This window comes from Sceloporus occidentalis, unplaced genomic scaffold (genome assembly GCF_023333645.1).
Source record: "Sceloporus occidentalis isolate IW3139 unplaced genomic scaffold, rSceOcc1.0.p SCAF_7, whole genome shotgun sequence".
Taxonomy (NCBI): Eukaryota; Metazoa; Chordata; class Lepidosauria; order Squamata; family Phrynosomatidae; genus Sceloporus; species Sceloporus occidentalis.
Genome location: NW_028316987.1, coordinates 35,905,490 through 35,933,451, shown reverse-complemented (window position 1 = coordinate 35,933,451; position 27,962 = coordinate 35,905,490). Strand labels below are relative to the sequence as shown.

The following is a 27,962-nucleotide window of genomic DNA, read 5'->3' as shown; positions in this document are numbered from 1 at the left end:
TGCTACTTGTCAGCAATGAATATCTGCTCTACCTCACATTCACATTTGCTGCTCTGAATCATTTAGACCTATAGAGTACCATTATTCCTGTACTTCAGTTATGGATGAAGCTGATTCTTGGAATTTCTCCTATTTCATTCACTGCATAATCCTGCACGCCTTCAAATGGCAAAACAACAAAAGCCATTGTCAGCAGCAAAGAGATAATGAATGTTGTTGTCATGATTACTGAAAAGCATCTTGTGCTATGCAAACATTTCAGCAATAAGAAAAGGAGCTTGTAGTGCTTTATGGTATTATTAAATTAGTAACTAGTTGTCGAAAAATCTGCTTTGGTGCACATTAAGTCCTCTTCAACAACTACAAATGAGACTCAGGAAACAGTTTAGGCTTGATCTAAATTACTTAAAAATCAGTGAAAAGCATACCATGGATTAACGTGTCAGAAGACAGACTCATGAACATGCAGTCCCTCCCCACAACAAAATCTCCTTCAACTAGTGCCACAGCAGAAATGGAGAATGTGTGGACTTCAGCTCCCATCAACCTTGGCCAACATGGCCAATAGTAACGGTTTATAAGAACTGTAGTCCAAAGAGAGGAACCCCCTCACATACAATTCCTCAACAATATTACCGATTATTTTGGTGTCTTTTATGTACATGGTGTTTTGGAGAGAAAAGGATAGAACCCTGCCTCATTTATTTTCAATATGATTTCTTTCATTTTCTATTTTCTGGACAGGAAACTCAATTTTTCTGCCAAAAAATCTTTACCAAGAATCTCACTGTGTTCAAACTTCCTTGGTAGGGAGTCTTTGATGATCAAGACACTCCATTTTCATCAAGAATGAGAAAACAGATGAATATCACTTACCTTCTTAAAATGCTAACCTTGTGAGTCTAGTTCAGTGTCAATTCTACAATAAAATATTGCTCTGAGATACTATCTATTATTATTATTATTATTATTATTATATTCATGTATATCCCACAATTCTCTCAATAATGGGACTCTCAAAGCTGTGAACAACATATTTAAAACCATACAAACTAAGAACAATACAGAAGCATTAATAAATGTATAAATATAATATTTAAAAAATAAACAATTTATGGAATTAAAACATTAAACATTAAAATATTAAAATTCATTAAAAGATTTATACAAACCTTAAAAAGAGCACTGCACAACACTACAAGCACAACCCTAGTCAGATTATATGATGGCATTAAAAATGTATTACTTGCAGGTGTAAAGACAGCATGAGAGAGCCAGCATGGCATAGTGATTTTAGTGTTTGACCACAACTGTGAAGACCAGGGTTGGGTTCTCCACTTGGCCATGAAACCCACTGGGTGATATTGCGCAAGTCATATGTTCTCAGCTTCAAGGGAAGGCGATGGCAAACCTCTTCTGAACAAACCTTGCCAAGAAAACCCCATGATAGGGTTGCCTTAGGGTCACCATAAGTTGTAAGACTTAAAGGCACATAACAACAGGCACACTACACTTGAAAGGGATGAAAGAAACAGTCCCAGCTGCATTAGCACAGATCCCTATTCTTTACCATTGCCAAAGTCTTACTGGGGAAAAAAAACATTGCCACAAAGTCTCAACAGAGAAATGACTTCTCTCATTCACCCTCTTCAATCAGCTGAGATTCAGAGAAGAGTCCCACTTCTGCTTGCTTATTGTTATAAGCCTTCAAGTGCCTTCCAAATCAGTGGTTCCCAACCTGTGCATTAAGGAGCCCTTAGGGCTCCGCATGCACTTTCCAGGTGCTCTGCGGCCACACATCCACAGGCACCGCACCCATTTTAAGTCCCTCCATTTACCCCTCACAAGCAAGTGAGGGATGTAGGTTCGAAGTCAGCACAAACAGAGGGATATCTGTACTCCCGAACATCATTAACTTGTAAGACAAAAAGTAGGCCTCTTAGGGGCTCTGGTACAGAAATAAGGACTCAAATAAGGAGTCAAAAAGGTTGGGAACTCCTGTTCCAAATTTTGGCAACCCTAAGGCAGCCCTATTGTGGGGTTTTCTTGGAAAAATTTGTTCAGAAGTGGTTTGCCTGTGCCTTCCCATGAGGCTAAAAGAATGTTCTTTCTCCAGGATCACCCAGTGGCTTTCCATGGCTGAGCAGGGATTTGAAACCTGGTCTCCAGAGTCACAGTCCAATGCTCAAACCATTACACCAAGCTAGCACTTACTTAAGGCTAATTGCTTGTAGACTAAAGGCTGTTGGAAAATGAGCATGCATTAACAGAACACGCTGCTCAAAGATACCGGCCAGATCCACTCTTCCCACCCGTTGGCAAACAATATCATGGTATTATTTTTCTCCCAGGCTTTAGATCATTGTGATTTTAAGGCTCAGTTGATTTTGTTTCATGTCTATAAAAATGAAGTCTTCATGCTTTATTTTGTTTCTTTATTTTTTCATTATTTCATTTCATTATTGCTTTTCAAGCACTTATTTGTGGAGTAAGTGTAAGGTAGTAAGTGTAAGTGTAGAAGTTGTAAGGTGCTTTAGGGACAATATTCAAAAACTCAGCAGAATAAAAAATGAGAAAGAAAAAATAGCCAAGGGGAGATGAATGGAAACATGAACTGCAGCCAATGTCAGAAACAAGACATACCATTATTTAATTATTGAAATCCATTTTTATAAGGCGTACTCAGTGTACAAACTGCCTTGCAGTCTTTGGCCTTCAGAGAAACTGTGCAATCTGGTTCATTAATATCACCAATGTTTACAAAAATCATTAACAACATTTTAGAAGGACTTGAGGAAACCATGTTCATTCATAAGAATTATTATTATTATTATTATTATTATTATACACCAACAACCCAAACCCACAAACAGTGATACGTTTATTGGGCCAACCAAAATGCACAAAATATATGATGCAAGCTTTTGAAGCTCCACTGGCATTTTAATCAGGCAATGGTCCCGCCTCTGCCCGCCCCCAAGGACTGTGTTGCTGCTGCTGGGGCCACCGCTGTGCCGCTGGACGGCCCTCCGTGTTTGGAGGACACTGCGCTGCTGCACACCCACGCGGAGGAGCCGCCCAGGACTTACCATCTGCGGCTCCCCAGTGAGCAAGCGCCCATCCCGGGGGCCAGGAACACCTGGAGAAAGGCGGAGGAGGGGGCGTGTCGGTGAGAGCGACTTAGATAAATCCAACGCGTCTGGCCCTCCTCCTCCGTCCCGCCTCTGCCCGCCCCCAAGGACTGTGTTGCTGCTGCTGGGGCCACCGCTGTGCCGCTGGACGGCCCTCCGTGTTTGGAGGACACTGCGCTGCTGCACACCCACGCGGAGGAGCCGCCCAGGACTTACCATCTGCGGCTCCCCAGTGAGCAAGCGCCCATCCCGGGGGCCAGGAACACCTGGAGAAAGGCGGAGGAGGGGGCGTGTCGGTGAGAGCGACTTAGATAAATCCAACGCGTCTGGCCCTCCTCCTCCGTCCCGCCTCTGCCCGCCCCCAAGGACTGTGTTGCTGCTGCTGGGGCCACCGCTGTGCCGCTGGACGGCCCTCCGTGTTTGGAGGACACTGCGCTGCTGCGCACCCACGCGGAGGAGCCGCCCAGGACTTACCATCTGCGGCTCCCCAGTGAGCAAGCGCCCATCCCGGGGGCCAGGAACACCTGGAGAAAGGCGGAGGAGGGGGCGTGTCGGTGAGAGCGACTTAGATAAATCCAACGCGTCTGGCCCTCCTCCTCCGTCCCGCCTCTGCCCGCCCCCAAGGACTGTGTTGCTGCTGCTGGGGCCACCGCTGTGCCGCTGGACGGCCCTCCGTGTTTGGAGGACACTGCGCTGCTGCGCACCCACGCGGAGGAGCCGCCCAGGACTTACCATCTGCGGCTCCCCAGTGAGCAAGCGCGCAGCTGCGCAACTGCGCAGCTGCGTTTTTTAGGTGGGTTAGGGAGGCTGGGTTTGAGCCCTTAGAGCAGGGGATGCCTGGGGTGGCAAAACCCCTGCTCTTTATATTGCCACGGTGGGATGGGGGGAGGAACTGGTGGCGGGGAATGCACAGGCTGGGGAGGGAAGGGATAACATCGTGTTGAGCGGAGCTCCTATTGAGGTAGTGTGGGGCAAGGGGAGGTATGGCGGTGGGAGAAGGGGCTTACGTTCCAGGGGAAGGAGGGATCGATGCATCATATCTATCCCTCCTTCCGGTCCCCCTCCCAACCAAAGGAACCTGAGGGTCGCTCCAACCGTGCCACAAACCCTGTCACTGCTCCTGTGCAATGCCAGGTCAATCAACAACAAGACCCACATCCTCCACGACCTTGTGGAGGACTCAAAATGTGACCTGGCTTGCATTACCGAGACCTGGCTAGGGCCTGAAGGGGATGCTGTGTGGGCTCAGGCCCTGCCTGCCGGGGTCTCGGTGAAGGACCAGCGCAGGTTAGGTGGGCGGGGGGGGGGGTGTGGCCTTGATACATAGGAACACCGTGTCCCTCATCAGGAACCACATCCGACAGACGTCCCATATTGAGTGTATTTACCTGACCCTAAAGGCTAGGGACAGTCTTGGGATTCTGTTAGTGTATCGGCCACCCCGTGCATTAGCGGACTCCCTTAACGAGCTGACACAGTTGGTCGCAGAGCTGATGTTGGAGACGCCCAGGCTTCTTGTCCTGGGCGACCTCAATATCCCTCTTGCGGCCAGCTATGTTCCATCCGGTGCGGCTCGGGAATTCATGGAAACCATGGCAGCCATGGGCCTGTCCCAGCTGATACAGGGTCCCACACATTGTGCAGGTAATACTCTCGATTTGGTCTTCTGTTCGGATGCGGAAAATCCGTGGGTGGAAATAGTTAATATTTCCCCCTTGTCATGGACGGATCATTTCCTGGTAGAGGCAAAAATCAAGGTCTCTACCCAGATCCCCCCTGGGGGTGGTGGACCTATTCGGATGGTCCACCCTCGAAGGCTGATGGAACCTGGAAGGTTCCAAGAGGCCTTAGAGGGGCTCATGGTTGGTAGCGACGGCGATTCTGTTGATGCCCTCACCGGTATTTGGAATACCGGTCTTTCAAGGGCTATACACAGTATCGCTCCTAAGCGCCCTCTCAGGCCCGCTTCCAAACGTAAGCCTTGGTATACGGAAGACCTCCGGGCAAGGAAGCGGGTACTGCGACGGCTAGAGTACCGTTGGCGGAAATACCTTTGCTTAGACGACAAGGCTCTCCTAGACCAACTGTTAGAGGACTACGGAGAGGCAATACGAGCAGCAAAGAATTCGTTCTATGGTGCTCGCATTGCGTCCGCAGAGTCGCGTCCAGCAGAGTTGTTCAGGGTGGTCAGGGAGCTAACTCAGCTCCCCCCCTCCCTGAACCAGATCCTTGAACCTTCTAAGGCCTGCTGTGACCAATTTAACGACTTTTTTGCGGATAAAACCTCTCGGATAAGCGAAGGTCTTAACGCCGACATTCAAGCAAAACCTAGGGTAGAGGTGTCCAGAGCCTCCGTGGACTCTATTGTACTGGATCGATTTGAGTTGGTGAGTACCGATGATGTGGACAAGATCCTCGGAAGAGTTCGGAAGACGACCTGCTCTCTCGATCCCTGTCCCTCGTGGCTAGCGGCCCAGGGGGGACCGGCGGTAACTTCGTTGTTACGCCGGATTATTAATACATCTTTGAGGGAGGGCCAATTTCCATCAGAACTCAAATTGGCCATTGTGAAACCTATTCTGAAAAAGCCCTCCCTCGACCCCCTGGTATATAATAATTATCGGCCAGTTTCCCTGCTGCCATTTTTGGGGAAGGTGATCGAGAGGGCGGTTGCAATCCAACTTCAGGCGGTCTTGGATGAAACGGATTATCTAGACCCATTTCAAACTGGCTTCCGGGCGGGTTACGGGGTTGAGACGGCCATGGTCGCCTTGGTCGATGATCTCCGTCTGGGTATCGACAGGGGAAGCGTGTCCCTGCTGGTGCTCTTGGACATCTCAGCGGCTTTCGATACCATAGACCATGGTATCCTTCTGGGGCGCCTAGCGGAGGTGGGAATCGGGGGCACTGCGCTCCAGTGGTTCCGGTCCTACCTCTCTGGGAGGTCCCAGATGGTGCAGCTGGGAGACGTGTGCTCCGACGAGAGGCCCCTTAAAACCGGGGTCCCTCAAGGGGCCATTCTGTCTCCCATGCTATTTAACATTTACATGAAACCGCTGGGAGAGGTCATCCGGAGACATGGGGCGCGGGGTTATCAGTACGCTGATGACACCCAAATTATCTTCTCTATGTCTCCGACTGATGCAGTGACTGGGGATGGTGTCTCTCCTCTCGTGGCCTGTCTTGAGTCAGTAATGGGCTGGATGAGGGAAAACCGACTCAAGCTGAATCCAGAGAAAACGGAGGTACTAGTGATAGGTTCCCCTGGTCCAGGAATAGCGGTGGTTCCACCTGTCCTGAACGGGGTCACGCTCCCTGTGAAGGACTCCGTGCGCAGTCTGGGGGTGCTTCTGGATTCGTCGCTTCACCTGACTGCTCAGGTGAGTGCGACGGTCAGGAGCACATGTTATCAGCTTCGGCTGATTCGCCAGCTGCGCCCATACCTGGCCCAGAGGGACCTTGAAACGATCGTACATGCTCTGGTAACCTCAAGACTGGATTTTTGCAATGTACTCTACATGGGGCAACCCTTATACCAAACTCGGAAGCTACAATTGGTGCAGAATATGGCAGCCCGGCTGGTCACTGGTGCTCCCAGGACCAGCCATATAACACCGATTTTAAAAGATCTTCACTGGCTGCCTATTCGCTTCCGAGCTCAATATAAGGCGTTGGTAATTACCTATAAAGCCCTAAATGGCTTGGGTCCAGGATACCTGAAGGACCGCCTCTCCCCATATATTCCGTCCCGCACCCTCAGAACATCTGGGCAGCAACTCCTGAAGGTGCCAGGGGCTAGGCTTTCTTCCGTCACTAAGCGGACGTTTTCCATCGCCGCCCCGGCCCTCTGGAATACGCTGCCCGCTGAGCTCCGCTCGACTACCTCCCTGGCCCAATTTAAGAAGGATTTAAAGACCTTCTTATTTCATCAAGCATTCCCCCCATGAACATCTCTTAGGGCCTCCCTCCTCTTCCGTGGCCATGAGGAAGGGCTAACTGGGGTTTTATCCTTTTTATTGCTTTATTGTTTCTTTGATGCACTGTTTGCGCGCGATTTGTTGATTTATGTATTTTTCACTGTTGTACACCGCCCTGATCTATGGAAGGCTGCGGTATATAAATAAAACTTTTATTATTTTATTTATGATGTTAAAAATCATACAGGAGAATTTTTTTAAAAAAATAAAAATGTTAATCACAGGCCTGCATTTTATCAAGGTGTTGTTGGTGTGTTGTTCTGTGGAGGAATATCTATGAAGGCAGCTCCTTGCTCCTTCTGGACATGTGGCACTGGGAAGAAAGCATTCCAAAGTCCAGAAGACAAAATGTGCATTCAGTTAGCAATACAATATAAAGAGGTACTGTATATAATCATGTATAAGTCTAGAAATTTAGGTCAAAAAATTGACCCAAAAAACCTGAGTCGACTTATCCATGGGTCAATGTAAGTACTGCATCTTAACTGTTATTTAAAAGAAAGAACCATCCCCTGGTGAAAAGCAAGCGTATATTCTCTCCTGGAAGCATTGACTCTCTCTATTCTCTCATCTATCCAGCCTTAAGAATAAGCACAAAGAGTTATGTCTATTGGAATTTTGTAAGTTCTTTGACATTGTTTTGCTTTGCTTCATCTTTTAGATCCTTTGCTATGTGCCCCTAAATTTTACCCTCGACTTATCCATGGATCATAGGAAAACCCATAATTTTGGCCCCAAAATTTGCCCTTAACTTATACATGAGGTCAACTTATAGTCAAGTATATAACGGTACTTCTTCTGAAGTGTCTTCTCCATACTGTTTCCATCCTTTGTGAGGTCACAGTTCCATTTGTTAGGCAGAGAACATTGACTCTCTCAAGAGAAGTCTCAATGCTTTTGCATTATGAAAATTTCAGATGCTGTTTTGATAAAACATGCCAAATGTAGTTCCTTTAAAAAAAAAAACCTTTGTTGGAGGTAGAAACATCAAATAGTTAAGTCCAGTCCAGAGTTCCCTGTAGCGGCCAAAATGCAATATCTTCACATCCAAAAATATATTCAGGGCTAGCAGTGTTGGCCATAAAGCAAAGTACAGTAATACCCAAAATCCATGAAACAGTTATACTTTTATTCAACCAACCAAAATGCACAAAATATGTTATTGTAGATTTATAGAATATAAATGCTTCCAAACACCACAAGTACAGCACATTGTTTTGCAAAATGTCAAATTACAACCATTTAGAAAAGGGGCTCTTTAATGTCTTTGTTCCTTTAACATCCCTTTTCCCCATCCTCATCCTACCACTGGCTCTCTTAACTGAACTGGATTACAAAAGATTTGCTGAAAATCCTAACCACACCTATCTTGGAGTATGTCCTACTGAACTCAATGGAGCCTGCTTCTGAGTGCACATGTACAAGACATCACTACAGGTGATGAATGAAAGGGAAATGAAGGGGAAATTATTTGTCAGTGTTTAGACAACAGCATCTTCTTTGGAGGAAAATATAAACCCTAGGCTAGAATGGAAAGATGGCAGACCCATAAAAAAAACAAGTTAGATTTTAGATTTTAAAACAAATATTTGTATTTTGGATTTGATTTGTTTTTGCATAGGTAAGTGGTGCCAAGGATGTAAAATATTTTTGCAAGTATGGCTTCTGGACTCAAGTGATAAGGAAGGTAAGACAATAATAATTTACATTCGATTACCAGTCTTGAAATCTCAAGATGGGAGATGCTACGAGTCTAATCAACAAAGCTAACATTATTTTTTTTAAAAATCAGTCGCTGTTTTATCACCCAGAATTCAAATTCTGCAACACAGCTCAATTGCAACCTGTTATCAGATTCTGAAACCAAGAAATCAAGCACTGAATGATAAAAGCTATTCTCATCCTACAGCATATAACGGCGTTGTCAAATTTATAAAAACCCTGTTTTTGCTTCAGCAATTAACAGAATATACAATTAGAATACTGCCTTTGGAATCATTTACCACTTTATGTGGTGGCCAAATAATTGCACAGTTAAATTGTTAAAGTGTGAAAGGAGTATATCTTTAGGTACAATAGTTGCATGTAGGGGCTAACTACCCTAAAGGCACCTGATCATGTCTAATTGTGGAAGCTAAGTAGGGTCAGCCCTAGTTAGTACTTCAATTGGAGACCACCAATGAATACTAAGTGCTGTAGGACTGTATTTCAGAGGAAGGAACAAGCAAAACCACCTCTGAGTATTCCTTCCTTAAGAAAACTCTATGAAATTAATGGGGTCACTCTAAGTAAACAGATGACTTGAAAGCACATACGTCCATCCACTTCTTGTAAATACTGACTACTTTTACAAACAGTGAAATGGGCCCTCAACTTATAACGTATGCATGCAAAACTGACACTCCATATTTTATTGACTATAGTGTATTTTGGTAATACTGCTATTAGGAAACAAAATTATCAAATACATATTCTTCAATATAGAATGACAAGATTTTAGAATTAGAAGGGACCTAGGAGGTCATCTAACATGGATCTTTCCAAATATTCCCACTAACACACATAAAAAATCTCTCTGCTCATACAGAAAGTATCTCTCTCCATCTTGGTCCACTTTTCTTCATATCCTGGAAATACATGTGAAATGGTATCAGTGGGTATTGCTCCTGCTGATGTACAACAAGCTCCTCTAACACTAGATCTTGCAAGCATCTTCCTGCAGATTTCCTTTCAAGTCCTTCCAGCTCTTTATCCCACCCACTTGTGCTCCAAAGGACCATCATACTGCTCTGCCCCTGAGTTCCTTCTTTTTTACTCCACACATCAGTTCAAAGTGGTTAAAACCTGTCACATTTCTAAACAACTGAAAGCTAAATACGGTGTAACAGGAAACATTGGGAAACTGTAACTGTAGGCGCATTGGTATGGTTCTATTTGCAAGTTTACAACATATATTAACATCTTACAAACTAACTTTTGCTTTAAAACATACTTGGCTACCACTGGAGTTACCAACATTCAAATAAAAGGGGACAGAAGAACAACTGCTATAGTATTAGATTTAAGTGGAGTTTTCACATGTCACTGAATAATGAAATCCCCATTCTAAAGGCAAAGAGAAGTTTTCCAATAGTTTTCTTGCTTGTCAACAGTCCAGCAGAAAGTTGCATACGTTTTATGTATTTCATTATAAAAGATTTCAGTTCAGTGTATGCACAAATCAGTAATTCCGTATGTTATATCTGTCAGTCTTTGTAGCACTTTTGGGAGTCACAGATGGCAACAGTGCCCTCCATCAGAAACCAAAACTAAGAGGATGTCTCAGTATCTAAACAGAAACTAATGAAAGTTCACTTTTCCAACTTCAGTTGAGAAATAGAAGGCAACTAGATACAAGGGGAAAAAACAGAGTTGAGTCCATTAGAGAACTTACAGTAATGAGCGTTTAAAAATGCAGCAGTGTCTCACCAGAAGAAAGCAATGGTAGCAACAATATCAGGGACAGTGAATCCTCTACAGGTTTTAGTTTGAACTTGAAAGGAGCTATCCAAGGCCTGAGACAGATAAGCAAGAAAGTGTGGCCTGAGGTCGCTCTGGCTGCAAGTGGGACAGGACCAAAGCAACCAAACATCCTGTTCCTAAAGCGGGTCACCACTGCTGGACCCAAGCCAAGCCACAAGGAGCCAGATTATTCCAGCTCCTTTCTGCTCCAGTCCAAAGGACAGGAGCATAACATCGGAGTGGCTTCAGGCCGCTTCGGGGGCATGCATCATGTAAACATCATGCCCCTAAAGTGGCCAGAAGACACTTCATTTGGCCTGTCTGTTCTGGGCCCAAGTCACTGATCCTATTTTGAGAATAAAATTCAGCAGTTTGGATAGCTTCTTTCAAGTTTGTAGTAAAACCCATAGTGGATTTACCACCCCCTGACATGAAAGCCACCAGCTGCCACTGGCCCAAGGATGGGCTGGGCAACAACTGTTGGGACTCCAGTTTCCATGAGCAACAGGACACAGTCAATGATTAGAGAGGCTGGGGACTGTGCTCCAACATCTGGGGGCAGCACAGGTTCCTCACTCCTAACGTAGCCCAATCCTCAAACAAAACTCACACCTACATGCTGGCTGACAGGGTTTATGCATCAAGAGTGCATCATGCCAATGCTTGATCCATGTAGTATAGCCTCCTGGAAACTAAGGCTGCGTCTGCACTGCAGAAATAATCCAGGTTCCGTTTTAGCTGCTCCACTCTGGTGCCACAACAAACTACCATTCCCAGAATTCCATGGCATAAAGCCATGGCAGTTAAAGTGGTGCCAACCCAGATTATTTTTGCAGTGCGGACACAGCCTAAGAGGGAAAGAATGAAATTTGCACAAGGTAAAAAAAAATGTTGATAATGTTAATCTCCAAATTTATTGACTTTTAAAAGTGATTCTGATAAATTAATTCCAGAATTAAGCTAAAGTAGCTGTGCCAGATATTTTGAGGAGCAACGTTTTGTTTTTGTTTTTAAAAGTACAGCCCCAGGACTTTCATTGAACTCAAGGAACTGTTCTGATTAACTGTTAACTCAGTGAACTGTTTCAATAGTTTAGCTCTTACTAGACTTCTGTTTCTGTCTGAAACTATGGCTGTTGCTATGAAAATGGATGTGTTACTATACCACCCCTCTAGATAACAGTGAGAGAAAAGATGCAATTAGAATTCAACTGAGACATGTGAGCATACTTAGAACATCTCTAACACATTGTGCATCTTTTCACTTAAGCGAAAGAAAAATTAATTCTTCTCTCTAATGCAGTATATACAAAAGGCGTGTGTTTTATATACCAGGTTATGTCATGAAAGCATTATTATGTACTAAGTTATATTAGCAAGGTAACATACTCCATTATAAAGTTTACAGTTTTTACAATTGCTTTTCCACCTTTCTTTTTTCGAAAAGCTTCCATACATTTTTATTTATCTCTCCATTTTAAAAATATGTTTAAAGTGGTTTATCAAATGTTTTATACAAGTTGCAGTCTTGATTTGCATTACATACAGTATCCTAACAATCTTTCCGGTCCTCACCACTTCCCATTTATTTTGTTTTTGTTTAAAATCTAAAGTTTTTGATTCTAGGTCTCTGGACAGAGGTCTGTCATTTCATATAGTGCAGCACTTGACATATATATATACTTAGCGTACATATATTTTTTCCAAGATCTATCTTCACAATCACCATAGTAAGGAGAAGACTCCTACTCACCACAGCTGAGAGACAAAATACAGTTGAGTACAATGTAATAGCTAGAACAGATCATCCTACACATTTCTGCTGAAATGAACTCCTTATATTATACCAGTCAACTTTCCCCTAAGCATTGCTTACTCTTATCTATAGAAGTCAGTGGAAACTGCTTCATCTCCATGGATAAAAGTAACTGACAATCAGTTAGTGCAGGAGCCCAATTTTTTTCTTCTAATTGCAAAACTTCATAAACCTTTCGCTGTGTAAATTTACAGCGCTTTATAAATAAAGGTTAATAATAATAATAATAATAATAATAATAATAATAAAAAGATGTCAGCTAGACATTCACTTCTATGGGAAATGGATGGGAACTGTGAAAGGCTGGGTGAGAGTTGGTCTGTATATAACTCTCCTTCACTTTTCCCTAATAGCAAATATATAGAATTTTATACATCTTTACTTTTAAGCTTTACAACTAAACTGCAATATAAAACAAAAGTCTACTTACCTTTCTCCACTGGTTTCAGAGTGCTTTAACATTTATACATAATTACATGGAACAGACAAAAGACTTTTGTTCTTATTACTTTTATGTCTTCCTAGAAACCTTGATGCATTGCAAAGGACCTATTATCAGGTAGGAGAGTACAGAGTACAGGGCCAGCATGGTGTGGTGGTTTTGAGCACTGGACTATAACTCTGGAGACTACAGTTCAAATCCCTGATTGGCCATGTAAGCCCACTTGGTGACATTAGTCAAGTCACATGCTCTCATTCTTGGAGAGAGGCACTGGCACAACCTGCTCTAAACAGATCTTGTTAAGGAAACTCAGTGGTAGGCTTGCCTTAGGGTTGGCATAAGTTGGAAACAACTTGAAGGCACACAACAACAAATGTGAGTATAGAATGACAGCAACTATTCACATTTGAAACATCAGCAAAAAGACAGTCCTAAAATGGAGAGTTATGAGGCAATTATGGATTACAGTAAACCAAAGAAAGCAGAAGACGTTCCACCGAGATTCTGCCACTGCAACAGGGACCCCCCCCCCCAGCCCACAACCCAGATATAGGGAAGTTCCCATTTTGCCCACTGGCTTAAGGAATTTCCCCATCCTTCCAGTCATCCTGCAATAAGACTCTTCTTTTTTTTTTAAATTAAACAAAACCACCCTCCATTGGCACCAATATAGACATTTTACAACCTCACTGCCATCCAACGGGGCCATTTTTAGGGGGTGAGAAATAACCCTTGGCCAGCTACAATAAAAATCTGATAAAAATAGAGGAAGAGGGATGTAAATGACATTTGGGTAACACATTGGGGCTTTCTGCTGCCATGTAACCCTATTCCACTCCACCTCAGCCCCACACAATAGTTCGCCTTGGAAAATTCAACTCCTGGGCAAAAGGTCTTCCCCACTTGTGGTCTAGCAAAAAGTGTTCGAAATACTCTTGCACAAGACTGTAAGGGGAGGTCCTGTCAAACAGATTGTTAATATCCTGAGTTTTACTGGTAGAAGCACTCCCCAAAAGTATCTGCAAGTGGTTTCCCCAAAACTTTTTCTATTCATTCTTTCTACTAAAAGCAGGACAATTAACCCTTACAGATGCTGATATTGTTATTTGTTGTCAAGCTGGCTTTGACTTATGGTGCTTGTGCATCTTCTAATTCTCTTTAAATGGATTTCACAGTTACAGAAAAACCCTGGCAGCAATCCAGCAGCAGAGAACTCAATGGAGAATTGAACGTTAGCTTGAGCAAAAAATAAATAACAAATAAAGATGCTTGCCTTTTAAAAGCAGGTTTGTTATACCATATGAATATATAGTTGGTGTCCTCTTGCTATGTCCACTCATCCCCATCCTCCAGATGTTTTGGACTACAACTTCAACAGTTCCTGGAAATTGTTCCTGGGTAGCTTGTGACAGTTGGTCCAAACATCTGAAGTTGAGTAAACCTGATATAATATTATATTGCACTTAATTCTCACCAGTCTACTGTTCCTATACATCTACTGCTTTGCTAATGCATCTGACATAAAGAGAGAACTTCCAGAAAAGAGAAGTAAAGATGATGCCAATGACCTCTTTTTTAGCAGTTTCCCTTCTGATACTAATTTGTCTGATTTACAAAAACATGTTATAAAGAAAGGAAAGTTATTACAGCAACACACTTTGGGGCTTAGAAAATGTAGAAGGAAATTTAATACAAAATTTAATACAAAATAACAAATTTTGTGATTCCTTGCTACTCTGCAACCAGGATTGTAAGGAAGTATCCACTATCTTATATCAACATTGTTTCCTACTTAAATACATATACAGTAGCAACAACAACGATTTGATAGTCAAGCCTTCATTTCAAATAATGGTATGACCACAAAAGGGGAAGGACAACAGAATTTCTCTTTCTTGATGTCTCTCTCTTTCTCTCAGACACACACACACACACACATATAATGTTCAATGGCATCAGAGATTTGTATATAGTTAAGAAGACTCTGAGTGGAAAAAGTCATCATCAGACTAACAGTCCTAACAATATGCAAAGAGATCTTGTAGCACCTTTGAGACTGACTGGAAAACTAAGTTGATAACAGGAGCTTTCATAGACTTGCACTTACTTCCTCTTCTCAACCAAATACAAGAGACACTCCAGCTCTGTTCACTTGAGGGGTTAACTGGCAAGGAGAGATGCATATGAATGCAAGCCCAACCTCTCTTTCCATCTAATACAATGGCTGGAAAGGGGGTTGTAAATTTGACTTGACTATGCTTACAAAGCTGCCTGCATTGGAAACCCTGCTTTACCAGCATTCCAGCAATACATGTCTGAGCCAAAGATGGATCTGTTGGCTCTCTCCTATGTCCTGCAGGTGTGCAGCAACCAAAACAAACAAAAGCTAGGCCCAATCAGAGGTGCCAACTGTCTGAGGTGCTTGACCTCAACAGTAGATCACAGCAGTGTGGAAGCACAACCCAGTATGTAGTATTTGGCAATAAAGCACAGACCAACCTGAAATAAGGCACAGACACAGTTGACTTCTTCCAAAGTCCTTGGAGGCATTTATCTTCCTGTTGCAAAATTTATACAAAGTATTTATAACAGAAGCTCTGACTTGTCAACATAGACTGCTACAATCCAGTTCTCCAACAAACACACTCTACAAACTCTTCAACCCACACCTTATATACAACGGTGATAGCATTAGGGATGACACCTGGTGTTTCTGAACATTTACAGCCATAGAAATTATTTTATCACTTCTTAAAAGGTCATTTTACCCAACAGGATCCCAGGTGTGAAAAGGACTGATTTCACTGGCAAAGTTTGAGGTGCTGAACTGCAGTCCTGTCATCCCTCACAACTGGTTATACTGGTGAGGGTTGAAGGCATAGTCCAACTACATCTGGAGGGCCCCAAATTCCCCACCCCAGCACAAATAATACTAGGCCATATGGACAAATGATCTGGTTTGCTTGAGGGCAGCTTCTAATCCACAGAGCTTCCACAATGCAACTTCCACTCACACCACACAACAGGCAGAACCTAGCATGAACGCATCTCTCCAGATGTTCAATAATGTCAAACAGCCTTTATAGACCGGAAGTACTTTGGGCACCAGGAACTGCCTATCATGTTTGCTCTTCCGAATGGGTACACTACATCTCTAAATAAAGCATGCTTGACTTGTCTTTAGTTCAAAATGTGAGACAGCGTTGAGCAGAGGTGGGCAGCCAGCTCTAAAGGTCTTATCAAAGAACAGCGACATGTACAGACTATTAGTGAAGGGATATTTCAGAAGGGCTCAGTGGAATGGTCTTAATTATCCAAGGCGGGAAGGCAGCAGGGTTTCCAGATGTTCCCTCATTTTTAGCAGTTTTTCTTATTCGACAACATCAAAGGCACACAGAACCAAAAGGCCATCCTGTTTTTCAAAGCAAAACAGCAAGCTAAGATCCTCAAGTTGTTTTTTTTCAAATGCAGACCAAGCATCAACAACAGCCAGGTGTTATCAGTCTCACACTTGCTCATAAAATCCCTTTAAAAAGTGAAGTCAGAGGGTGGGGGGAAAGTGTATCATATCGGGCAATATGGAAAGCATGAGATCACATCCTAAGCAATTCTCAACAGCCTAAGCCTTACAGAAAAGGAGGAAAGAAAGAAACCTTGCACAGGCTCAAACTTCACAATCCATGCGATTTCAATAAACAAAGAGCGGAAGGAAGGGTGGAGCGGCACCATACAAGCTTACATTTGCTCTGTAGTTTGCTACAGAAAGACAGCACTGTGAGGAAGTGCTATGACATGCACAATGGTTTTAGCCAGTGCATGTTTCCATATCCTGATAGGCAACACACAGAATAATAAGCAGCAAACCATTTATTGTAACAAAGAGAAGAAAAACAACTCCTTCACTACAAAGCGTGCTTATTACATGCATCACTTGAAGATATGCATGCATCACAGACTACAGTGTGCAACCCTCTTGCTCCAGGGCAATCCTATTGACTTTAATAGAAGTCCCTTGGAGTAAAGAGGTTGCCGGCTATAGCAGGGCATGACATGACACAGAAATGAAACAGAGCAAGCAGTCCACAACATTTACTTTTTGTGGGCCATTCTGCATATATTCTTCAGAATGACTACATGCACATTTTTCTTGTTGAACCACATATTGTGCAACTGAAGTGGCAAAACAGTTTTGTGATTCTTCTGAAAAGACACACAAGAGTATACATGTAATGAATCTTGCTCTCTGTTCTACTTGATGCTTATGTTCTCACTCCTCACAGAATCTGTGACACAAATAGTTCAATGTTCTTGCTGCCCTAATCAGCTTTTACTAAATGATCAATAAGCAGCAACTTGGACGTCAGACTTCATTTACTAAAGAACAAAATTTTAACATACATTAAAAAGAGGGCAAATTAGCACTAGGGATTACTTCTACGTGTTAAGGCTACATATGCACATATAATATATCTAACTGGAAAGATACTTACCAGGTATCTAGTGTTCTAGTGCAAGCATGTTTTCTGTTTTAACCTTGACTAAGCAGCTCCCATCTCTCAACATTAAACAACATGCAAATCTGTTACAATATCCTTCAGCATTATAGAAAAGTTAGAGTCCCCCCCCCAAAAAAACATATTTTAGACTAGAAAATTATAAAGGAAATAAGAAAACAGACATATGTGAAACCTTCAGTTGTTACTGAAGAAAGAAATAGCAGAAAACCTCAGAGGGTTTCAGTAGACAGTAATGGCAAAGACAAGAGATATTTAGGTACCTTGCTCTCTCTCTCTCTCTGCACTGTTAAAAATAAGTTATGCAAAAAAGTACAAGAAAAGTAAATGAATCAACATGAAATCCCAAAGATTTCAGTCCAGAAGTTATGGCCAAGTTGCCCTGCTAAAATACACGAGGCCAAGAAGTGCTTAACTTTGCCGCGGCCCTTTAATTTTTTCAAAGGTACCACTAGAATCAGTGGTATAAAACCAACTAGCACTCTCATAACATTGTACAAATACACCTGTTAGGGACCAAGAACTGGTCACTCGTCTCTGTCATCAGTCTTTATATAGTGGTGACCCTGACTCTGGAACCATTTTAAGGGTCATCTGATCATAGCTGATGCTTCGGAGTAAGTGAAAGTGTAGATAGGAACAGCTACAGAAATGTATAGCTGTAGTATGCTTTTAACTCATTTTTTCCTCCAAGCATTAAAGCAAAATTGTACTTCCTTTAACCTTGACTGACACATACAGAATTATATTAAAGTGGAGTTGATGAACATGAGTGCTAAAATAGAACTTGGGAAAGCTGGGGGAACTCAAGTAACCCAGAAATATATAAAGACTAGGGTTGCTAAGAGACTATAGATATTTTTTTTAGTGTTGTTCTCACCCCTGTGAACAAATGTGAATTAGCTGCCACTTCAGACACACTGTAATTAATTGCTGGTACAGTAACCTCATGTAATAAATGTAGGTGAACCTCTTTCCCTTTCCAGAATGCCATGAAATTCTGGCAGGACTCCACAGCTGTCTCCTGCTGCCCACTTTTGACACAAGTCATTCTTCAGTTTCCATCCAGTGCACAGCTAGCTGTAGTAAGTTACATCGAGTGAAACTACAATAATAGCAAACCTGTGGGGGGAAAGATCAGATTCACCTACAAATGCTGTTGCTCCGACGCACAAAGAACCCAGTTTAAATTACTGTACTATTGCTAGTATTCTTTACAGGATGCCATGGGGATGTGCTGTTTTCCAGAACAGAAGAGGACAAGTCCCTGTCCTGATGTGCCAATCTGGTGAAAGGAAAGATGAAGAGAGAGAACTAGACCGAAGGTTTCAAGGCAGATTTTGAGGAGAGATCTGAAAGAAGAGGGAAGCGTCACATTGTTTATTCTTGGAGACAGCTCCAAGCAGAAGGAGAAGAAAGAGAAAAGGCATGGAGTCTTTTGAAAGGGCAGGAAACTTTGAGGCTCTAAAGAGCAATGGGTGCTCTCTGAATTATGGAGAATACAGCATATGACGCAATGCAAGCCTATCCATTATTACTCAGAAGTAGGTTCCATTGAGAGTTTGCACAGGGTTTGCTTTCAGAGATGAGGGTATAGGATGGTGCCTTGACTTTTGTAAATGAAGGTACATATTTTTTCCCCTTACCTTGAAAGAGGAGGCTCTCCCTAGGTGTCAAATGGTGAAATTTTAAAAAGGGAGCCAATGACACAGTTTAGCATAAATTCAAGACTACAACGTGGAAGGAGCGAATAGACTTTCTGCCTCAGGCACCCAAATGCTTCTGATTTACCCTTTTACTATATCTCAAATTCATTCTTTCACATACCTTTCATAACTTGCTGAAGTGGTAGTGAAAGAATACAGTACAGTCGGCCCTTCTTATACGTGGATTTTTTATACACGGATTCAAGCATACACGGTTTGAAAATGTTCAAAAAAGTATAAATTTCAAATATCAAACCTCGATTTTCCATTTTTTAATAAGGGACACCATTTTGCTATGTCATTATACTTAATGGGACGAGCATACACGGATTTTGTTATCCACAGGGGATCTTGGAACCAAACCCCAGCGTATAACAAGGGTCCACTGTACTTTCTAATCTCATGTGGCACTTCACGCAACTAGATGCCTCCTAAATATAGTTTTAAAATTACTTTGCCAACTTTAATTTTTGGCCCACCTGAGGCATTGGGAGTCTTTTTCTGGAGCCAGGGGAATAAAGTTCACACATGGAGTCAGAAAAGGAAGACATCTGGACTAGGATTCTGGAAACCAGGGTTCAATTCTCAGCTCGGTCATGTGAACCTGGACCAGTCACACTCTCTCAGCCTCAGAGGATGGCAATGGAAACATCCTCATGAAGAAACTGTTGGAAGATTTTTGCATTCTTTCCCCCCCCCTTAGATAGATAGGGATTTCCTGCATGGAAACTTTCCTCTCTCTCTCTCTCTCTCTCTCTCTCTCTCTCATTCAAACTAACCATGTGATTTAGATCACTTCCCCTTTGGGATTAATAGACATTCTCTCTCAATTCTCTCCTGAGCTGTTGGGTCCTCCATCTTTCTTCTCTCTCAACTTTCTTTGGAAAGATAAGCCTGTTACAGACTGCCAAAATAAAGCTGCTTCAGGTCTCTTTGGAGGTATGCTATTTAAATGATGCATGGGTCCTAAGAGTCCGGAGGTCGCGCCAAAGCCACACTCCATTTCTAAGCACTGGAGGGCAGCTTTGGTGCAGCTTCCGGATTCTTAAGATGCATGCACCATTTAAACAGCATACCTCCAAAGAGACCCCAAGCAGCTTTATTTTGGCAGTATGTAACAGGCCATAGTGAGATAAAGGTTTCTTTTACCGGAACTATTCACTAGCTAGATTAGGATATAGCTTTTAAATCTAATGTTGTTTTAATTTGTTGTCTGCCTTATTTTATTGAATGTTAACATGTACCAATATGTACATATTTAATTATTTTCGTAGAATGTATGCCATAGGCAGGTTTATTTTACCTATTTTAATTGATTCTATGTGCAGCGCTGTGTAAATTTACAGCGCTATATAAATAAAGCTTTATTATTATATATAGATTAAAGCCATTAGTAAACGTTTGTTTTAAACCACAAGCTACAGGTGTGTTGTTTTTGAGTCAATCTCAGTTCTTAAGGAAGCACAGTTAGACAAAGGCACATTTCTGATGGTAGGTTCATCATAAAAATACGGCTGAGTACAAAATAAAATACAGTGCAAAAAAAATCCACATGAAATGAACTTATATTTATATCAGTGGTTTTGGTTTTGGTTTGGTCATGTCCCACATTTCTCTTGAAGGTCCTGCATTTAACTTGGACACAAAATCCTGTGACAGATTCGCCTTAGGGTCGACATACATCAGAAACGACATGAAGGAACAACAACAACAACATAAAAACCCACAGGGAGAGTGGGCAATTCACACTCTCTCAGCCTCAGAGGACAGCAAAGGCAACATCCCCTCTGAAGAAACTTGGAAACAAAACCCTGTGACAGGTTTGCCTTAGAGTCACAGAAATGACTTGAAGGCACATAACAAGCCCACGGGGGTGACTTGGCAAGTCACACTCTCTCAACCTCACTGGATGACAACTCTGTTGAAGAAACTTGCCCCAAAAAACCTTGTGACAGGGTTGCCTTAGGGTCATGGAAACAACTTGAAGGCATATATAACCTAATAAACTCGTGGGTGACTGGGCAAGTCACACTCTCTCAGCCTCAGATGGCAAGGGCCAACCCCCTCTGAAGAAACTTGGGAAGAAAACCCTGTGACAGATTTGCCTCAGGGATGCCTTAAGTCAGAAACTGCCCAAAGGCACACAACATAATAAACCCACAGAGAGAGAGAGAGAGAGAGAGAGAGAGAGTGTAGGAGGACTCTCAGCCTCAGAGGATAACACTCTCTGAAGAACCTTGCCAAGAAAGCTCTGTCTCAGGGTTGCCTTATGGTCACCGCAAATGACTTCGGTTCCTTAGGGCAACGGTCTCCAAAGTGTGCTCTTTCGAGGGAATTTGGGACTTCTCCTCCAAGAATCCCAGACTACTGGCCAACATGGGCTGAGGCTTCCGGGAGCTGAAGACCAAAATAAATATAATCATAGAATCATAGGTGCGTTACAGACTGCCCTAAAGCGGGCGGTCTGCCGCCGCCACCATTAGCAGCGGTGGGAAGCCCCAGCGGCCAGACCGCAAGGCTTCCAGCTGCAGCGAAAAAGGAACACCGAAATGGCGCTCCTTTTTGGCCCCCGGAAGTGGTGCTGCGAAGTGCGATGTGCACACTCGCAGCATCACTTCCGGCGCGCCATGTCTGGACGCTGTGCGTCCAAGACCTAAAAATGGCAGCGCCCATGTGGATGGGCGCTGCCATTTAGGACGCGCTCTGCGCATGTTGGGAACGGGGCCGGTTAGGAAGGGGCAACCCTTCCTAACCCTAGCACGCCCCTTCCTAACCCTAGGATGCACAGAGCGTGTCCTAAATGGCGGTCTGTAACCCGCCATAGAATCATAGAGTTTGAAGAGACCACAAGGGCCATCCAATCCAACCCCCTGCCATGCAGGAAATCCAAATCAAAGCAATAAATAAATAAACCTCTTAAAAGGGCACACTTTGAGGACCACTGCTTTAGGGGGGTCGACACAATCAACACCAAGGTCCCTTAAGGGGTGATATGTCATTTTTAACTTGTAAAACTGCCTCGATTGTCATTGAGACAGAGAGGCGGGATATAAATACAAAGTTTTATTTATTCATAATATATACTAGTTGCTATGCATTTTTTTTATTATTTCTGATTATGGATGCTATTGTGATTTGCTATGCTATTTTGCCATGTTATTATTATTTCGCCATGAATTCTGGGATTAATTTGAAGTTGTATTGATTTGCTGTGTTAACTGTTACGTAGTTTTTATTGCTACCGTTATATGTTTGCATTCTTCTTGCTATTAATTGTTACTGTGAATTGCGATGTTATTTTTTCCCCACATTTTATTGTTATTGCTATGTATTTTTTTCTGTTAGTAACCCGGCTGGGATTCTTCGTGACTGGGTGGGCTATAAATAAATTATTATTATTATTATTATTATTATTATTATTATTATTATTATTGGTGGTGGTTTGACAGGGTGGTCTTAGGGTCACCATGAACGACACAATAGTGACACAAGAGAGAGAAAGAGACACTCCTTCTCTCTTCTGTGACAGAACCAAATGGCGGTGGGGGGGGGGGAGCAGCCTGCCTCACAGAAGAGGCGGGAAAGTGGTGAAGGGCCCCGCGCATGCGCGTTGTGGCCCCCTTCGCCTTGTTCCCTCTGGTGGCCCCTCAGAACAGCCAGAGAGGGCAACGAGGAGGAGGCAGCGTTTTGCCCTCCTCAGCAGAGCCAAAGGGCTGCGGTTTCCTCCATTCAGAGACACACTCTCAGGGGTTTTAGACATTGAGCAGCACAGAGGAGGCCGTTATTTTCATATATATATATATATATGAGTGTGTGTGTTACATTTTAACACAACCTCATCAAATCACCTGCAAAGGCGCAGGTGGCCTCATTCCCCTTCCAAGACATGCCCTACACACACCATCACAACACACACACAGACACAACCCCTGCACTTGAGTTAAAATGGCTGGGAGCCGAGTGCGAATCCGACGCCGCCCACCATCTCCTCCTTCATGACTGGCCCCCCGTAGATAGATAGAGACACTCTGGGGGGGGGGAACCCCATATTTAAACTGACCCACACGCAGAGCAATGGAGAAGTAAAGTACCTCGTTTATGCTGGGGGAGATCTCAGCTGCCTGTGTTTCCAGTGGCCCGAAAGTGGGGGATGAAGTTGGGGTTCCTCCTCCTCTTCCTCCAGCAGCAGCAGCAGCAGCACCATGGAAGTTAGCCTTTGGGCTCTTCTCTCTCTGTGTGTTGTGTGTCGCTATCCCATCCCCACAAACACAGAGAGAGGAGAGAGAGAGACACAAATACAGAGTCGCCTCCGCCGCTGCTCTCACTTCCTCTTCCTTCCTCTGCTGGCCAGAGACACGATTTGCATCTGCCAGAAGAAGGAGCCCCGAAGAGGAGCTCGGAGGGCTAGGAAAGTCTGCCTTGGTGGGGAGAGGAGGAAGAGGAAGAGAGGGGAGGAGGAAGGACAAGAAGAAGAGGAAGGAGGAGGAGGAAGAAGGAAGAGGGAGGAGGAGGAAGAAGAACAAGAAGAAGGAGGAAGAAGAAGAGGAAGGAGGAGGAAGAGGGGGAGGAGGAAGGACAAGAAAAAGAGGAAGGAGGAGGAAGAAGAGCAAGAAGAAGAAGAGGGAGAAAGAGGAAGGAGGAAGAAGAGGGGGAGGAGGAAGGACAAGAAGAAGAGGAAGGAGGAGGAGGAAGAAGGAAGAGGAGGAAGAAGAACAAGAAGAGGGAGGAAGAAGATGAAGAGGCAGGAGGAGGAAGAGGGGGAGGAGGAAGGACAAGAAGAAGAGGAAGGAGGAGGAGGAAGAAGGAAGAGGAGGAAGAAGGACAAGAAGAAGAAGAGGGAGGAAGAAGATGAAGAGGAAGGAGGAGGAAGAGGGGGAGGAGAAAGGACAAGAAGAAGAGGAAGGAGGAGGAAGAAGAAGGAGGAAGAGGAGGAAGAAGAGCAAGAAGGAGGAAGAAGAAGAGGAAGGAGGAGGAAGGGGGGAGGAGGAAGGACAAGAAGAAGAGGAAGGAGGAGGAAGAAGAAGGAGGAAGAGGAGGAAAAAGAGCAAGAAGAAGAAGAGGGAGGAAGAGGAAGGAGGAAGAAGAGGGGGAGGAGGAAGGACAAGAAGAAGAGGAAGGAGGAGGAGGAAGAAGAACAAGAAGAAGAAGAGGGAGGAAGAAGATGAAGAGGAAGGAGGAGGAAGAGGGGGAGGAAGAAGGACAAGAAGAAGAGGAAGGAGGAGGAAGAAGAAGGAGGAAGAAGAGCAAGAAGGAGGAAGAAGAAGAGGAAGGAGGAGGAAGGGGGAGGAGGAAGGACAAGAAGAAGAGGAAAGAGGAGGAGGAAGAAGGAAGAGGAGAAAGAAGAAGAAGAGGAGAAGGACACTGGTCACACTCTCTCAGCCTCAGCCAGACTCGTCCTCCTTGCCCAAGGATTTTGTTGTTCTTGTTCTTGTGTGCCTCTCCCCAGTCATTTTGGACTCATGGGGACCCTAAGGCGAACCTATTATAGGTTAGGTAGAGAGAGATCTTGCAGCACCTTTGAGGCTCACTGAAAGAAAGAAGTTGGCAGCAGGAGCTTTCCTAGGCTGCAGCCTGCTTCCTCAAATTCATTTAGATGCAGTAATAATATGTAGAGAGATCTTGTAGCACCACTGAAAGAAAGACATTGGCAGCGTCAGCTTTCCTAGACTTCAGTCTACTTCCTCAGATGCATTTAGATGCAATAATACTAATATGTAGAGGGATCTTGTAGCGCCTTGGAGACTCACAGAAAGAAAGAAGTTGGCAGCAGGAGCTTTCCTGGGCTTAAGTCTGCTGCCTCAGATGCATTTCATGGACTGAAGTCTAGGAAAGCTCATGTTGCCAACTCATTTATATTAGTGAGTCTCAAAGGTGCTGCAAGATCTCTCTACAGACTGAGTCTTCAGACTAATACAGTTATATCTTTGAATAGGGTATTATTATTATTATTATGTGTATTATGTTTATTTATATCTTGCCTTCCTCTCAGTACAGGGACTCAAGGTGGCTAACAAAATTTCAAACAGTCTAAGTTAAAACAGTATGAAACATTTAAAAATACAAAGTTAAAAAAAAAACAATTAAAATGTTACATTCTTAAAATTTAAAACTCTTTAAAACAAAAAACAGCAACAGCGCCCATGTTGATATGTGAGTTTCTTTGCAAGTTTCTTCAGAGGGGGGTGTTGCCATGGCCATCCTCTGAGGCTGAGAGAGTGTGGCTTGTATGTAAAGGTAAGACATTTGAGAAAAATGGAGGACGTGACCAAATAAAAGCTAAAAGAAACACTCATAGAAATGTAAACTCATGCTTCTTGGTGATGCTCAAAAGGGAGGACATGGAGATTCCAACAACAACAACAACAACAAAAACCCATTAGATGACCTTGGGCAAGTCACATCCTCTCAGCCTCAGAGGATGGCCATGGCAAACCCTGCAGAAACTCAGGAAGAAAACCCTATGATAGGGTCACCGTAGGGACTCCATAAGTCCAAAATGACTTGATGGAAGCTCACTACATCAACAGCAACAACAAAATCCTTTGGATCTCTTAACGCTTTCAATCTCTGGTCCAGCCAAAGGCACGATCCAATACTAGGCCTAAGGTCTAATAAGCCTCAAAGAGTTCAATACGGGCAAAGCTGGCATAGCTTGATGCTCTTGAGCAGAATATGTTTCAGAACAGAGATCTTTTAAACTACTAAGGCCTTTGTAAAAAGATAGATGGGTAACATTTTTTCTTCTTTTTCCCTTTTTCCCCCAGCCAATGATCTCGGGTTCCTTTGGTCTTCAAGAACCACCTGGAGAGAGAATTAATCATTTTTTGTGCCTGCAAAAAGGCTTCTGGAAGTCAGGCAGGTGGCAGAAATACAGGAGCAGCTTTCCGTTCGTGGGAGGTTTTAGAGGATCTGAGAGGAAACTTCTGCCAAAAGCTCTCAGCTGTAGTTGGACTCCAGGGAGAGCCCTTTTCCTTTTCAGAAGGGTCTGCAACTCAAGTTCAGCAACTCAAATCATAGCTGAGAAAAGAAACTGGGAAATGCACAGTTTTAAAAAACCACTAAAGCTGCATCCACACTGCAGCAATAATCTGATTTGACACTGCTTTAACAGGCTTTAGTGGAGCTCTGGTGCCACAACTGCATTTCCCAGAATTCCATAGCATGGAGCCGTGCTCGTTAAAGGAGTGTCAAACCAGATTATTTCTACAGTGTGGGTGCAGCCATAGTTGTCTTCATGCCCTGCTTGCATGCTTCCTGGTCACTGTTGAAAACAGGATGCAGAACTAGATGACCCTATGGTATAATCCCTCTGAATTTACCTACTATTCTTGAATTATAATTTGAAAGCATCATTTCAAGTTTATAGTTGGCCCTCCACATTTGCGCCTTTGATGTTTGTGGCTTGGATTATTTGTGGCTTTGATTAATATGTTCTCTCTAGGAATCTCTAAGTTCTCTAGGGCAATTCTGCTGGAAGTTGATTCTCTGCTGGAGAAGCTAGACGTACCTAAACACTTCTGTAAGCATATGTAGGTCCTCCAGCATGATTTTGTGATCAACATCTGGCAGATGTTGACCTCAAGACTTGCACTGGAGGACCTGGAGATTCCTAAAAAGATGTTCTCTTAGGTAAAAAGAAGAGTGGGTTTTTTTTAATCTGTGGTTTTTCCACATTCACAGGGATGTGGGGGCATGGGGTCCTTCACTCCTAACCCCAGCAAATGTGGAATGTGGAGGGACCACTGCCATAATAACTACTGACCGGGAAGGGGGGTCCTAGATGATATGTGTGACTCCTGTGTTATTTTAGTGGCCTTGTCTCTTAACCCAGTCATGCTATTCAAAGCACAGAACCAAAGGTAGGAATGCTCCAGAGCTGGTAGAGACATAACACCCCATTTCCAGTTTCTCCAGAGTTCTGGGTGGCTGCAATGTCTTGTCATGGGCACCATTTTGGGCAATCAGAAATTATGTTGTATTGCTCTTGGACACTTTTGGGAGCCTTTTGGAACGTATATATTTGGGGGTTTTGATGCAGTATCAGTGTGGGAGACCCCTGAAACAGCAATATATTAACCAATAAGATCAATCAGTGTGTGTCACAGAGAGAGAAAGAGAGAACAAGGGCTTTTTGGTTAGAAATAATGGTGGGCTGCTGTGGGTCAGCAAGGGGTCCGAGGGCCCCAGGCAGCCCATAGCCCATACAATTCCCACCCTTGCCCTCAATAATTTGGGACCAGAATATTAAATATCGAGATGGTGGTACTACATATATAAAGGTAATGGAGAGAGGCACTCCTGCATGTTGATTCATTCTGCTGGTTTTCTCTCTTTATCTCTAACTCATGTGGTTGGGCTGATATTTTATCTGTCACTTGTTCATTTGCTTTTTAATTTGTTCTGTGATGATAGTTTAAAATTTTCATGGATGCTAGCTGAGTGGTTTGGTTTTGAAGTAGAAAGGCAAGATAAGAAGATTCCTAATAAATAAATAAATTGCTCTTAGCTAGTCTCTTGAAGTGAGAGCCAGATTGTTTGTAGCACAGATACAGAATCCTTTAGTTGGAAGAGACCTCAAGGGCCATCCAGTCCAACCCCCTGTCATGCAGGAATACACAAGTAAAGCATCCCCGACAGACAGCCATCTGACCTGTTTAAAAATCTCCAAAGGAGGAGACTCCATCACACTCTGAGGCAGCATATTCCACCATCAAACAGGTCTTACCATCAGGGAGTTCTTCCTAATGTTGAGGTGTAATCTCTTTTCCTTGTATTATTATTATTATTATTATTATTATTATTATTATTATTATTATTATTACCCTGCCCTTTTCCCAACACTGACTCAGGGCAGCTCACAACATTAAAAAAAAAGT

The 27,962-nt window shown here is 43.4% G+C and overlaps 1 protein-coding gene across 2 annotated transcripts in view; it reads right to left on the bottom strand.

Annotated features, from left to right (window-relative positions):
* ELMO1 (engulfment and cell motility 1) overlaps positions 1 to 23,567 on the bottom strand; it is a 357,340-nt gene extending 333,773 nt beyond the window's left edge. For both annotated transcript variants that reach the window (XM_089532586.1, XM_089532587.1), the window contains exon 1: positions 23,178 to 23,567. The gene's annotated coding sequence lies outside the window, so the exon portion shown is untranslated. The remainder of the gene's footprint in view (positions 1 to 23,177) is intronic.
* Positions 23,568 to 27,962: the final 4,395 nt, after the last annotated feature.